Below are 14,704 nucleotides of genomic sequence, written 5' to 3'. Positions count from 1 at the left end.
CATCCCTCCGGTACTGAGGTGTTTTGGAGGCCGGGTGTGGCTTCTCCCTTTACTCTCTCCTTCCCCATATACAGGAAGAAGGAGAGGAAAATGTGGACACAATGGTTTCACCCATTTTGCCCTGATCCTACACCTTTTCTACTTCAATTGACATAAACATCACCAAAAAACTTTTAAAAAAACAAAAATAAAAACTGCTCATTTCCATTGCTATGTGTAGTTTTTTAGTTTCAATTCATTTTGATGTGATTTTTTTATCATTTCCTGCTTCCTGTTCACTTTTTCTGTTTTAATAATCCTTGAGATGCATTATCAGGGACTAAGATGGCCAACCGCGTAGAGCTGGTATAAGGTGGAGTAGAGAGAGGATGGGACCAATCCAGCAAAGAAACAAAGCAGGAGACACAGAATTGCAGGGAGAGGAGAGGGAAGGTCACTGGAGTTCACTGAAGTAAGAAGATCTACACAGCATGGAGGAACAGCCATAAAACGACAGAAAGGAAAGACAGCACACTGCATGAAACTTGGTGAGTCGTGGTCCCAGGCAGGGGGAAGGCAGCGGAGTCTCAGCTGACCCAGGGAAGACAAAGGAAGCTAAAAAAAAAAAAAAGTGCCCACACCTGCAGGGGCACAGGCCACTGGAGTGCTGGAGACCCTAAAGGTAGCTACAGGACTGAAAATAGGGGCCATCAACCCGTGCTGAGGTAGAGGACAAGCAGCGGGTGTTTTCCAGCAATGCGCCTCCCAGCAGGTCAGCAGCTTTGAGAGAGTGCAGAGGGGATTAGAGCTCTGCTCTGGGGCTGGGTCGCACCAATCCCCGAATCAGCTCCAAATTGTGAACTAGCTGCTAGAGATTCCAGTGGAATCTCCTGCTGTGCTCAGCCAGAGCCCCAGAGGCTGGGCAACACTTGCCAGAGCCTCCCAACCTGGACGGTAGGGCAGGCTAACAGGGGCACGGCTACGTGCCTTCCACAGCTCCACTCCTTTGAGAGAGTGCAACAGGGAAAGAAGCCTCGCATGTGAGCAAGGCAGAGTTGTGAACTGGGCGCAGCAAATAACTGAAGACTCAGGTGGATTAGCCTGCTGTGTTCAGCTCAAACCCCAGAGGTGGGACTTTGCTCAAAAATCTGCCAACCCCAGAGGGGCAGCATTTTTGACAGAAAGCTCAGGGGAGAGGAGCAGGGTACTAGGGTTGGATCCACAGAGCTTTCCTAGCCAGCTCCGGGCTGTGGATACCTAGCGGTGGGCAGCTAGAGGCTGGGGCAGAACCCCCTGCTGTGCTCGGTTCAAGTTCCAGAGGCGGAACGCTGCTCAACAAAGTCTGCTAACTTGGACTAGCAGAGACACAATAGTGTGTCCCCCAGCGACTGTGGGTGGCTAGAGGCTGGGGCAGAACCCCCTGCTGTGCTCGATCCAAGCTCCAGAGGCAGAATGCTGCTGAGCAGAGTCTGCTAATGTGGACTAGCAGAGACACAGTAGTGTGTCCCCCAGCAACTGCGGGTGGCTACAGGCAGGGACAGAGGCCCCTACTGTGCTAAGTTTAAGCTCCAGAGGAGGAACACTGCTCGACAGAGTCTACTAATGTGGACTAAAAGAGACACAATAGTGTGTTTCCCAGCAGCTGCGGGAGGCTAGAGGCTGGGGCAGAACCTCCTGCTGTGCTGGATCCAACCTCCGGAACCTATTCCGCACAGTCTGCCTATGTCGTCTAGCGGGGACACAATATTGTGTCTCCCAGAAGCGCAACATCTTTGAGTGGCAGTTGCAGGGGAAGGGGCCTGGCACCAGGGCTGGGCTGCAGAGCCTCCTGACCCAGCTCGGGGCTGTGAACTACAGACTCCAAGCAACAAGCAGTTGGAGAATCAGGCAGAATCCCCTATTGTGCTCAGCTAGAGACCCTGAGGCAGTATTGCCACCCAACAGATCTGCTGATCTGGGAAGAAGCACAGGCAAGCAGGGCCATAGCAGTGTGCTTCCCAACAGGGGAGCACGTGTGTGAGGGTATAGTAGGGTATGGAACCGCAGCTCTATATCTGCCCAAAGCAAAGATAAGAAGCCTGAGGTTGCAAAGTCTCTCATCTATACCCTATCCCCACTGGCATACGCAAGACAACACCTAGCCAACTAGCTGCATGGAACTAGATTGCAGAGACATAAACCCAGGCGCAAATGAAACAACCCAACACCCACCCCACCATCACCTGCTGTCAACAATAGAGTAGGAAGAATTATGCTTATGCCAACGTTCCATGCAGCAGCAGCTGGATCACACCTCCTATAGGCTACAGCACTGAGGGCAGCAGCTGTGGACAAGCAAGTCAGAGATTAAAATTCCAAAACGACAAGAAACAACAAAGCAATGAGAAGTATCAGAAAAGTAATGACTCAGAAGAAAGATCAAGCACTCTCCCCACCCCCCTAAAAAAAGACAAATCTCAATATCAGAGATGCAAGATGAAGACATAGAGGAAGTACCAGATAAGGAATTGAAGAAATTAGTGATAAAATTCATCAAAGACAGCGAGAAGCGCTGGGAAGATTCCAAGGAATTCGAAAACCATGTCACTGCACAAATAATTCGAGTCAAAAGGGAATCCTCGATATAGAGCAGAAAATTGAGAGCCTAACCAATAGAATGAATACAGCAGAGGACAGAATATCAGAATTGGAAGACAATCAGAATGAAAGGCAGCAGCTCATCAAACAGTAGGAGACAAATCTGGAGAAAGCCAATAGGTCCATACAGGAAATGAAAGACAACCTCAAAAAATCAAATATTAGAATAATAGGCTTTCCCGAAGGAGTGGAAAAAGAGATAGGCTCACAACGGGTGCTCAATGAGATAATACAGGAGAACTTCCAGAACACTGGAAATATAAATCCAGCACAAATCCAGGAAGGAGAGAGAACCCCCAGCAGATTCAACCCAAAGAGAGCCTCACCCAGACATGTAGTCCTCAAGCTTCCTTCATGCGAATACAAGGAAACTATTCTAAGACAAGTAAGAAGAAAGGATAAGATTACTTTCAGAGGAAGGAAAATCAGAATCACAGCCTATCGCTCAGAAGAAACACTCCAAGCAAGGAGAGAATGGGGTAAAACATTTCAAATATTGAAACAAAACAACCGCCAACTGAGAATAATGTACCCAGCAAAGCTCTCATTTGTATTTGTAAATGAAATCAAATCCTTCAACAGTAAAGAGAAACTAGAAGAATACATCAGCATGAAACCAGCTCTAGAAAATCTCCTCAGGAAGATGCTAAACCCAGAAAAAAAAACTGAAAACCAAAATCAAAGATGGCTAATGGGAAGACCTCCCCAATTAAAGCCATATGAGAAAAGTCAGCAAACACACACTTGCACGCTTACACGCACATACGGTAGCTAAAAATCACAACCTCTCAATATAATCCCTAAGCACAAATGGCCTAAACTCACCAATCAAAAGACACAGATTAACAGAATGTATCAAAAAACAGAACACAAACATATCATGCCTACAAAAGACGCATCTAACCAAAAAGATGCGAAGAAACTGAAAGTAAAGGGGTGGAAAAAGATATATCACACCAATGGATGAGAAAAAAAGGCTGGGGTAGCTGTCCCAATGTCAGATGATATAGTCTTCAATCTGACAAACATCAAAAAGGACAGGGAAGAATATTATATATTGGTTAGGGATTGATCCTTCAGGAAGTAATTACTAACGTGAACATATATGCACCAAATTCCAAGCGCCTAACTATGTGAAGCAATTGCTTACGGACTTAGAGGGGAGACATAGATATGCACACAATAATTGTGGGTGATCTTAACACCCCATTAACAACAATAGATAGATCAACAAAACAAAAACTCAACAAAGAAACAACAGAGCTCATACAAACACTAGAACAACTGGACTTGGTAGACATTTATAGAACTTTTTATCCTAAGACCACAGATTATACATTTTTTTCAGCAGTGCATGGCACCTTCTCCAGGACAGACCACATAATAGGACACAAAGCTAATCTACAAAACTTCAAAAAGATACGAATCATACCATGTACCTTCTCAGAACACCATGGATTGGAACTGGAAATCAACAATTCAAAATGCCCAAGGAAATAGAGAAACTCTTGGAAGCTGAACAATATGCTATTAAACTAACAATAGGTCAGAGAAGAAATCAAAGATGAAATTTAAAAATTTATGGAAACTTGGGGCGTGGCAGAGTGGCCTAGTGGCTAAGATCCTCACCTTGATCGCATATGGCCGCTGATTCTAATCCCAGCAGCTCCACTTCCTCTCTATCTCTCCTCCTCTCAACATATCTGACTTTGTAATAAAAATAAAATAAATCTTACAAAAAAATTTATGGAAACCAATGAAAACTCTGACACAATATTCCAAAACTTGTGGGACACGTCCAAAGCAGTGCTACGGGGCAAACTCATCGCAATTGGAGCTCATGTCAAGGCCCAAGAGAGGCGCCAAATACAAGAACTAAACACACACCTCCAGGAATTCGGAAACACAACAGCAGAAGAGCCCCATACACAACAGGAAACAAGAAATCATCAAAACAAGGGAAGAAATTAATCAGATGGAAATCAAACAAAACTATACACAAAATCAATGAATCAAAAAGCTGGTTTTTTGAGAAGATAAACAAAATAGACAGCCCACTGGCCCAACTGACAAAGAAAAAAACAAGAGAAATCAAGAATTAACAGCATCAAAGATGGAAAAGGAAACATAACAACAGACACGGCAACCATTAAGAACATAATTAGAAATTACTACAAAGCACTGTACTCCAACAAATCAGAAGACCACCAAGAAATGGAAAAGTTCTTAGACTCACACCACCTGCCAAAATTTGGCCAAGAGGCAACAAATGAACTGAACAAACCCATAACTGAAGCAGAGATTGAATCAGTGATTAAAGAGCTCCCAACAAAGAAAAGCCCAGGCCCAGACGGATTCACTACACAATTTTACAAAACATTCTGAACACAGTTAACCCCAATCCTCTACACATTCTTCAAAACAATAGAAAAGGAAGCAACCCTCCCAAACTCATTCCACGAAGCCAACATTACCTTAATCCCAAAACCGGACAGAGAACCAAAAGAGAAGGAAAACTACAGACCTATCTCTCTGATGAATATTGATGCTAAGATACTCGACAAAATCCTAGCCAAGAGAATTCAAAAACACATCAGACAGATCATTCATCCGGACCAAGTAGGATTCATCCCGGGAATGCAGGGATGGTTCAACATCCGGAAATCCATAAATGTGATACATCACATCCAAAAACTAAAAAATAAGAATCAGATGATAGTATCAATAGACGCAGAAAAAGTTTTCAACAAAATCGAACACCACTTCCTACTAAAAACCCTAACAAAGTTATGCATTGAAGGAACAATCCACAACATAATCAAAGCAATATATGAAAAACCCAACGCCAGCATCACACTGAATGGAGAAAAACTAGAACACTTCCCACTGAAATCTGGAACAAGACAGGGTTGTCCGCTTTCTCCAATGCTATTCAACATAGTCCTAGAGGTACTTGCTGAGGCCATAAGACAAGAAAAAGAAATCAGAGGAATCCAAATGGGAAACAAAGAAGTCAAGCTTTCACTATATGCAGATGACATGATTCTTTATGTAGAATAACCATGAGACTCAATACAGAGACTGCTAGAACTTATATGAGAATTTGGTAGAGTGGCAGGGTACAAAATTAATGAACAAAAATCAACAGCCACAGTGTATACAAACAGCCCAGAGATGGAAAAAGATTTAACAGCAAGATACCATTCAAAATAACAGAGAAAAGTATGAAGTACCTACAAATTAATCTAACAAAAATGTAGGAGTCCTATTTGAGGAAAACTACAAACTACTTAAAACAAAAATTGAACAAGACCTCAAAAGATGGAGTAACATCCCATGCTCCTGGATAGGTAAAATCAATATCATTAAAATGTCTATCCTGCCAAAAGCAATATATAATTCAACGCAATCCCAATCAAATTGCCCAAAACATTCTTCATGAAACTGGAAACACAATGATACAAAGGTTCATCTGGAAACTCAAAAAAACCACGAATAGCTAGAACCATTCTGAAGAACAGGAAGTTAGCAGGGGGAACCACAGTTCCAGACCTCTGGACATACTATAGGTCGGTGGTTATCAAAACAGCATGACACTGGCACAAAGATAGAGAGAAAGGTTGCTTTTTTACTTTGTTGATTGTTTCCCTAGCTGTACAGAAGCTTCTTAGTGTGATGAGGTTCCAATTGTTTATTTTGGTCTCAATTTCTACGGCTTTTGGAGTCTTTTTTAGGAAGGCAGGGCCTACTCATAAGTGTTGCAGTGTTTTTCCAACATTTTCTTCCAAAAGTTGGAAGGTTTCTGGATGTAGGTTTAGGTCCCTTATCCATTTAGATTTGATCTTAGTGTATGGTGAGAGATGTGGGTCTATCTTTTTGTTTCTGCAGGCTATCAACCAGTTGTCCCAACAGCATTTATTGAATAGACCTTCCCATTTGCTTGGATTGTTGTCTGTCTTTTTGTCTAAGATTAATTGACTGTATCTGTGTGGGTTTTCATCTGTTGTTTCTATTCCGTTCCACTGATCTTCCTCTCTATCTTTGTGCCAGTACCAGGCTGTTTTGATAACCACTGCCCTATAGTATGTCCATAGATCCAGTACTGTGATTCCCCCTGTTAAGTTCCTGTTCTTCAGAATGGTTCTGGCTATTCATGGTTTTTTTGTGTTTCCAGATGAATCTGTGTATCATTTTTTCCAGTTCAATGAAGAATGTTTTGGGCAATTTGATTGGGATTGCGTTGAATGTATATATTGCTTTTGGTAGTATAGACATTTTGATGATATTAATTTTGCCTATCCAGGAGCATGGGATGCTGTTCCGTCTTTCGAGGTCTTGTTCTATTTGTTTTTTGAGTGTTTTCTAATTTTCTTCATAAAAGTCTTCTACGCTTTTGGTTAAATTTATTCCCAGATATTTCATGCTTTTCTCTGTTATTTTGAATGGTAGCTTGTTGGTTAGATCTTCTTCCATCTCTGGGCTATTTGCATACACTATGGCTGTTGATTTTTGTTCATTTATCTTGCATTGTGCCACTCTGCCAAACTCTCGTGTGAGTTCTAGGGGTCTTTGTATTGAGTTTTTTGGTTCTTCTATGTAAAGAATCATGTCTGCGAACAGTGAAATCTTGACTTCTTCATTTCCCATTTGGATTCTTTTGATTTCTTTTTCTTGTCTTATGGCTTCTGCAAGTACCTCTAGGACTATGTTGAATAGCAGTTGTGATAGTGGGAAGCCTTGTCTTGTTCCAGATCTCAGTGGGAAGGGATCCAGTTTTTCTCCATTTAGTATGATGCTGGCATTGGGTTTTTCATATATTGATTTGATTATATTCTGGATTGTTCCTTCTATCCCCACCCTGGTTAGGGTTTTTAACATGAAGTGGTGTTGAATTTTGTCGAAGGCTTTTTCTGCATCTATTGATACTATTATATGGTTTTTGTTTTTCAGTTTTTGGATGCAGTGTATCACATTTATGGATTTCCTTATGTTGAACCATCCCTGCATTCCCTGGATGAAACCTACTTGATCTGGATGGATGATCTGTCTGATGTGTTTTTTTGTATTCTATTGGCTAGAATTTTGTTGAGACTCTTAGCGTCAACATTCATCAGGGAGATCGGTCTGTAGTTTTCCTTCTCTGTTAATTCTCTATTCAGTTTGGGGATTAAGGTGATATTGGCTTCATAGAATGAGTTTGGAAGAGTTGCTTCCTTTTCTATTGTTTTGAAGAGCTTGTAAAGGATTGGGGTTAGCTCCGGTTGGAATGTTTTGTAGAATTCTGTGGTAAAACCATCTGGGCCTGGGCTTCTCTTTGTTGGGAGCTCTTTAATCACTGATTCTATTCTGATTCGGTAATGGGTTTGTTCAGGTCTTCTGGTGCTTCTGGGGTGAGTTTTGGTAAGTGGTGGGAGTCTAGGAATCTTTCCATTTCTTGGTGGTTATCGGATTTGTTGGCATATGATTCTTTGTAATAATTTCTAATTATTTCCTTAATGGTAGCAATGTCTGTTGTTATGTTGCTTTTTTCATCTTTGATGCTGCTAATTCTTGCTTTGTCTTGTTTTTTCTTTGTCAGTCGGGCCAGTGGGGTATCTATTTTGTTTATCCTCTCAAAGAACCAGCTTTTTGATTCATTTGTTTTCTGAATGGTTTTTTTAATTTCTTTCTGATTTAGTTCTTGTCTTGTTTTGATAATTTCTTGTTTCCTCTTGTTTGTGGGGTCCTTCTGCTGTTGCTTTTCCAGTTCCTGGAGGTGTGTGCTTAATTCCTGCATTTGTTGCCTTTCTTGGGCTTTGACGTGCGCACTAATTGCAATAAGCTTACCACGTAACACTGCTTTGGCAGTGTCCCATAAGTTTTGGACTTTTGTATCTGGTTTTTGTTGGTTTCCATTCATTTTTTGATCTCGTCTTTAATTTCTTCTCTAACCCATTGTTCGTTTAATAGCATATTGTTCAGCCTCCAGGAGTTTACATGTTTCCTGGGACATTTTGAGTTGTTGATTTCCAGTTTCACTCCGTGATGGTCTGAGAAGGTACATGGTATGATTCTGATATTTTTGTAGTTAGTTAAACTTGCTTTGTGTCCTATTATGTGGTCTATCCTCGAGAAGGTGCCATGCACTGCTGAGAAGAAGGTGTAGTCTGTGGCCTTAGGATGACATATTCTATAGATGTCTACTAGGTCCAGTTGTTCTATTGTTTGTGTGAGTTCTGTGGCTTCTCTGTTGAGCTTTTGCTGTGTTGATCTATCTATTGGTGTTAGTGGGGTGTTCAGATCTCCCAGAATTATTGTATGTTCATCTATGTCTCCCTTTAAGTCCAAAAGCAGTTGTTTCACGTAGCTGGGTGCATCCAGGTTAGGAGCATAAATGTTAAGAATGGCGATTGGTTCTTGTTGGATCCTCCTTTTCAAGAAAATGTAGCGCCCTTCCCTGTCCTTTTTGACGTTCCTTACTTTGAAGTCCATATCGTCTGAGAATAGGACTACCACACCAGCCTTTTTTCTCGTCCAATGGCATGGAATATTTGTTTCCACCCTTTCACTTTTAGTTTCTTGAGTTTCTTCTGGTTAGATGTGTTTCTTGCAAGCAGCATAAAGTTGGGTCCTGATTTTTAACCCAGTATGCTAATCGGTGCCTTTTGAGTGATGAATTTAAGCCACTTGTGTTGAGGGTTAATATTGAGAAATTATAATTCTGCCGTGCCATATGCTTTTTGAGGCTGTTGGTAATTGGTTGTTGTTTGGTGGATGGACGTTCTGTGGGTGGACGTTATTAACAGGAGGTCATGTGCGTGAAGCAGGGGGGCACTCCAGAGTGGAGCAGGTGGCAAGGAGGAAGCTTAGATCCCAACCACGAAGACTCCCAGACCTTCACCACAAATTATTAATACAAGCAACAAGGACTACATCCCAACTGCCAAGGAGGCCACAGGGAATTGGATGCCCTCGGAGTCCGAGTACTCTGAGGTCACCCACCCCCAACTGGAGCTTCCAGAGGGGATGGAAGAAGTCCAAACTCTACCGTGTAGAAACCAATGCATTGGAAAGAACCAGAAGCCCTGAGCGGTCCGCAGAAACAGAAGAACAATAAACATCCTTCGGGACCAGGGAGGAGAACTTTCTCTGGTCCGAGCCTGGCTCCAACTCTGGACCCCCACCCTCCTTCGCAATGACCATTGGGATCACTCCAAAAACCCCTCATAGCAAACAAACAATCATACAAACTAAAAAATCCTAAAGTAAATAGACAAACAACAAAAAGTAGAGCTTGGCATCTGACAGGAAAGAGTTGGCGTGGATTGGCTCATGCCTCGCTGGGTGGGACACAAAGATTAGTCACTCCTCACCATGGTGTTGAGGATTTTCCTGCACACCTGCCCCCCCCAAAAAATGTTCTGCACCTTAAATGTTGACAAATATCTTGTTAGAGTTACAAGCCAGTCTAGATTATCCTAAAATCTGCCAAGATCAGCAAAATTATACTTCAACACAACAAATGGCTAAATACTAAAATGAAATAGACATGAGACAGCTGAATGGTACCTTATAGCCATTTTAAGGTATATAGCAGGCGGTCATGTATATAAACTAAAATTGAAATGTCAATGAGCTAATCACAGGTTGTGGTTAAGAATTGCTTTCTTTTTTTTTTTTTTAACATACTGGTTACTCAAAACCATGTCAATTCCATAATGTTACAAATTGCTGTTGATGTTATATTGGGACTCTTAATTGACTGTGATGATATTCTACAAGCTTTAACTTTGGACCAGAAATGGTCTCCCCACGAAACTGTTCAACCCATCTGGACAATAAGTAGCTGGACTCTATGCTTGGTATACGTTTGCAAGGAAAGAATCTTGATTGAATTTGAACTGTAATACTGCATCAAGGTGGAGGAATCCACCAGGGGGGAGGGGCATGGGGAAGGGTGGGGCGATTCCCAGAGCCTATGAAACTGTCACATATGCAAAATAATTAAACAAAAAGATAAAGAAGATCATCAATGCAGCAGAAAAGAAGCATCAGATCTTAACCCACACAAATACAGCCAAATAATCTTTGACAAAAGGACAAACGACAATCCAGACAAATTGGAAGGTCTGTTCAATAAATGCTGTTGGGACAACTGGTTAATAGCCTGTACAAACAAAAAGACAGACCCACATCTCTCACCATACACTAAGATCAAATCTAAATGCATAACAGACCTAAGCCTACACCCAGAAACCTTCAAACTTTTGGAAGAAAATGTCAGAAATACTCTACAAGATCCAGGGGTACGTCCCTACTTCCTAAAAAGGACACCAAAAACAGTGGAAATCAAGACCAGATTAAACAAATGGGACCTCATCAAACTAAGAAGCTTCTGCACAGCTAGAGAAACAATCAACAAAGTAAAAAAGCAACCCACAGAAAGGCAGAAGACCTTCGCGCACTACGTAGGTGATAGAGGGCTAATCTCCAGAATATACAAAGAACTCCAAAACAACCAAAACACCAAAACAAAAAAAGCCACTCAAGAAATGTGCACGGGAAATGGGCAGACACTTCACAAAGGAACAATCCCAAATGGCAAATAAACATATGAAAAAATGCTCAAGTTCCCTGGCAATAAGGGAAATCCAAATTAAAACATCAATCAGGTACCACCTAACGCCAGTAAGACTGGCACACATGATTAACAGCACCAACAACACTTGTTGGCGAGGTTGCAGGGAAAGGGAACCCTATTCCACTGCTGGTGTGGCTGCAGTTTGGTATAGCCTCTATGGAAATCAGTATGGAGAATATTCGAACAACTCAAAATCAACATACCATATGATCCAGCAATAGCACTCCTAGGAATATATCCAAAACACTTGTTTCATGAGAAACCAACATGCACCCCTATGTTCATAGCAGCACGATCAGTAATTGCAAAAACATGGAAGCAACCAAAATGCCCATCAACAGAGCATTGGATAAAAAACCTGTGGTTCATCTACTCCATGGGATACTACTCAGCCATTAGAAAAAAAAAAAAAACAAACAAAATGCAGTTCCTTGTTGCCAAATGGGCCCAACTGGAAACCATAATGCTAAGGGAAATGAGACAATCCCAAACGGTTAGATACCGCATGTTTCCCTTAATTTAAGTTGATATGATGTTAGTCATAACATGTTATGTTATGGATGTTATGTCATATGTCGTATATAAACTAAAATTGAAATGTGAATGGGGTGGTCACAGAATGTGGTTAAGAAATCATATTTATTTTTAACGTACTGGTTGCTCAATACTATGTCAATTAATTCCATAACGATGTTAATTGTTGCTGATGGTATGTTAGTTCTTTTATTTGATCGGGTGATACTCTGCTGCCTCTGCCCTCAAACCATAGAGGGTCTCCACAAGAAGCAGTTGGACTTGACTGAATTATAAGATGTTGGACTCTATGCTTGGCATATGCTTACAAACAGGGCAACTCAACTGAACTCGAACTGTGGTGATGCAACAAGATGGAGGGACCCACCATGTGGGGAGGGTGTGGGGAGGTGTGAGGAGAATCCCATTTCCTATGAAATTAGAACACAATGTAATTAATGAATAAATTTAATTAAATAAAAAAAGAAAAGAAAAAAGAGATGCATTATCAGGTCATTTATTTGAGATTTTGATTGCTTTGTAAGCATCTCATGGTATAAATGTCCTTTCAATGCTGTTTTGGCCACATATCATGAGTTGTGATATTTTTTATATTTTTTTAATTTTTTTTTCCTACAGATTGATTCAGTGACACATAGGCCACACAGTAGCATAGCTTCTTCAAGAAAGTTTTTATTTCCATTTTCATTTCTTCAGTTTCACATTGGTCATTCAGTAGAATGTTATTTAACTTCATGGAGTAAATTATCTATATTTCTCCTGTTCTTGATTTTTCTATGGCTTTTCATTATGGGTATATTTAATGACTATGTCATACAGACTTTCTTGAACAGGAGTGAAGATACAATGCAGTATGCAACTCTACTTTCAACTTACAAATTGTCTTCCAATGAAACTGTTAAATATGTCTTAACAATAGGATGATGGCTCTCTGCCATTGTCCATACCTACAATGTCAGGATACACTTAAAAGCAGAATGATGGACTGTTTATGATGGAATATACTATTGTGATACTAAAAGGGATACTAAGAAAGGGAAGGTGATTTAGGAGGTGAGAGGGGAAATCCCAAAAACAATGGAACTGCATCAAAAACTAATAAAATTAATTAATTAAAAATACTTGGAAGAATATAAACTTTCAGATTCATACTATGAAACTAATATTGCTCTGATAATAACATTAGATATCAAGGTCTGTGCAGAGGCAACCTGACCAATAAGCTGTCTGCAGATTAAATGACTCAATCAGGGTCTGGCAGAGTAGCCTAGTGTCTAACATTCTTGCCTTCCATAAGCCAGGATCCCTTATGGGCACCACTTTGTATTCCTGCTATTCCTCTATCCATTCTTGCCTGTGGCCTGGGAAGGCAGTAGAGATGGCCCAATGCCTTGGGACCCTGTACTTGCATGGAAATCCAGGGAAGAACCTCCTGGCTTCTGGCTTTGGATCAACTCAGCTCCTGCTGTTATGGCTGTTTGGGTAGTAGACCAGCGCATGCACACTCTTACTTTCTGTCTCTCCTCCTCTCTGTAAATCTGACTTTCGGATAAATAAATGAATCTTTGCAACAGCCAGAAAAGGATGTTGACTACTGGCTTCAGATTAGCTCAACTCCAAATGTTATGGTTATTTGAGGAAGGAATCAGCAGACAAAATATCACTCTCTCGTAACTCCCAGTTTCAACATACAGAAAGCTAAAAGACCACAGCAAATGGGACATGGCCTTCTGTATAGACAGAGATCAAAATAACGGAAGTTGAGTCCAGAAGTAAACATTATTTCCATTTTTCCACTGAATAGCAAGAATGATTTATTTCCATATAAGAGATGGGCTATTCAGTTCAACATTTAGTGCTGGTACAATTGGATAGTGACAGGCCAAAAGAAAAGAGTCAGACCCTTATTTATTATTCTGTACCTAGCTAACTTCAAGGACTGGCACTGTATTGTGAGACATTAAGTCATTTTCTGCAGCAGGGGCATTTCATATGGATTCTGGTTCAAGTCCTGCTGAAACCAATTCCCATCTAGGCTACTGCTAATGTGCCTTGGAAATGCAGCAGAAAATGGCACAAGTTCTCAGGCCCATGCACCATTTAAAGACATTCATGGAGCTCCTACTCCTGGATTTGGCTTTGCCCTGCCCCCAGTACTTGAGGCAATTTAGGAAATAAGCCATATCAGAGATGAAAATTTCTCAGTCCCTCGTTCTCACCTCTACACCCAACCTCACTCGCTGTCTCTGTAACTCTGTCATTCAAATCAATAAAAATAAGTCTTTAAAACATTAAATGCATCAACAGCAGATATAAAACTATACAATTCTAGCATAAAAGCCATAAGGGTTGAGTTCATGGTTTCAGACTTGGAAATGGATTCCTAGAATTGATACCCAAATCACAAACAATAAAAGGAAACACATAAATTTTACATCACCAAAAGTTAATCATTTGCACTTACACAGCTACTAGCTATACAGCTAAAAGAAACCCACAGAACCGGAAAAAGTAGGATGCTGCACCCTTTCCCATTTCTATACCTGCAGGATCAAGACATGTCTAAATAGCACAATGAGTGACATATGACTGCTTATTAATCAACATACTATTGCAATAATATAGGGGACATCAGAGGAGTGAGGATTTGAAGAGGGGTAAAAGAAATTCAAGAGTCTATGGAATTGTATTATAAGATAAAAATTTAGAAATTAATAAAACTGGAATAAACAAAAAATTATTCACACTTACACAGAAACTGTCAAGAGTGGTAAAAGACAAAAATCAGGAGAAATCTTACAAGCAATTTATCTGTCAGGAGATTTATCTAAACCATAAAGATTTCTTGCAACTCAAAAACACAGAAAAAATAATTCAAGTATTATGACACTGGAAATTGAGTAGACAATTATTGAGAGAAGGCATGAAAATGGT

General features: G+C 40.8%; 1 protein-coding gene across 1 annotated transcript in view; it reads right to left on the bottom strand.

Moving 5' to 3' along the window:
- LOC131483199 (cytochrome P450 3A6-like) overlaps window positions 1–14,704 on the bottom strand; it is a gene marked incomplete at its 5' end in the record, with an annotated part of 48,600 nt that overhangs the window by 12,982 nt on the left and 20,914 nt on the right. The window lies entirely within an intron of this gene.

Source organism: Ochotona princeps, chromosome 24 (genome assembly GCF_030435755.1).
Source record: "Ochotona princeps isolate mOchPri1 chromosome 24, mOchPri1.hap1, whole genome shotgun sequence".
NCBI classification, from domain to species: domain Eukaryota; kingdom Metazoa; phylum Chordata; class Mammalia; order Lagomorpha; family Ochotonidae; genus Ochotona; species Ochotona princeps.
Note: the sequence above shows the minus strand (reverse complement) of the source record. Positions and strands in the feature narration are given on the sequence as shown.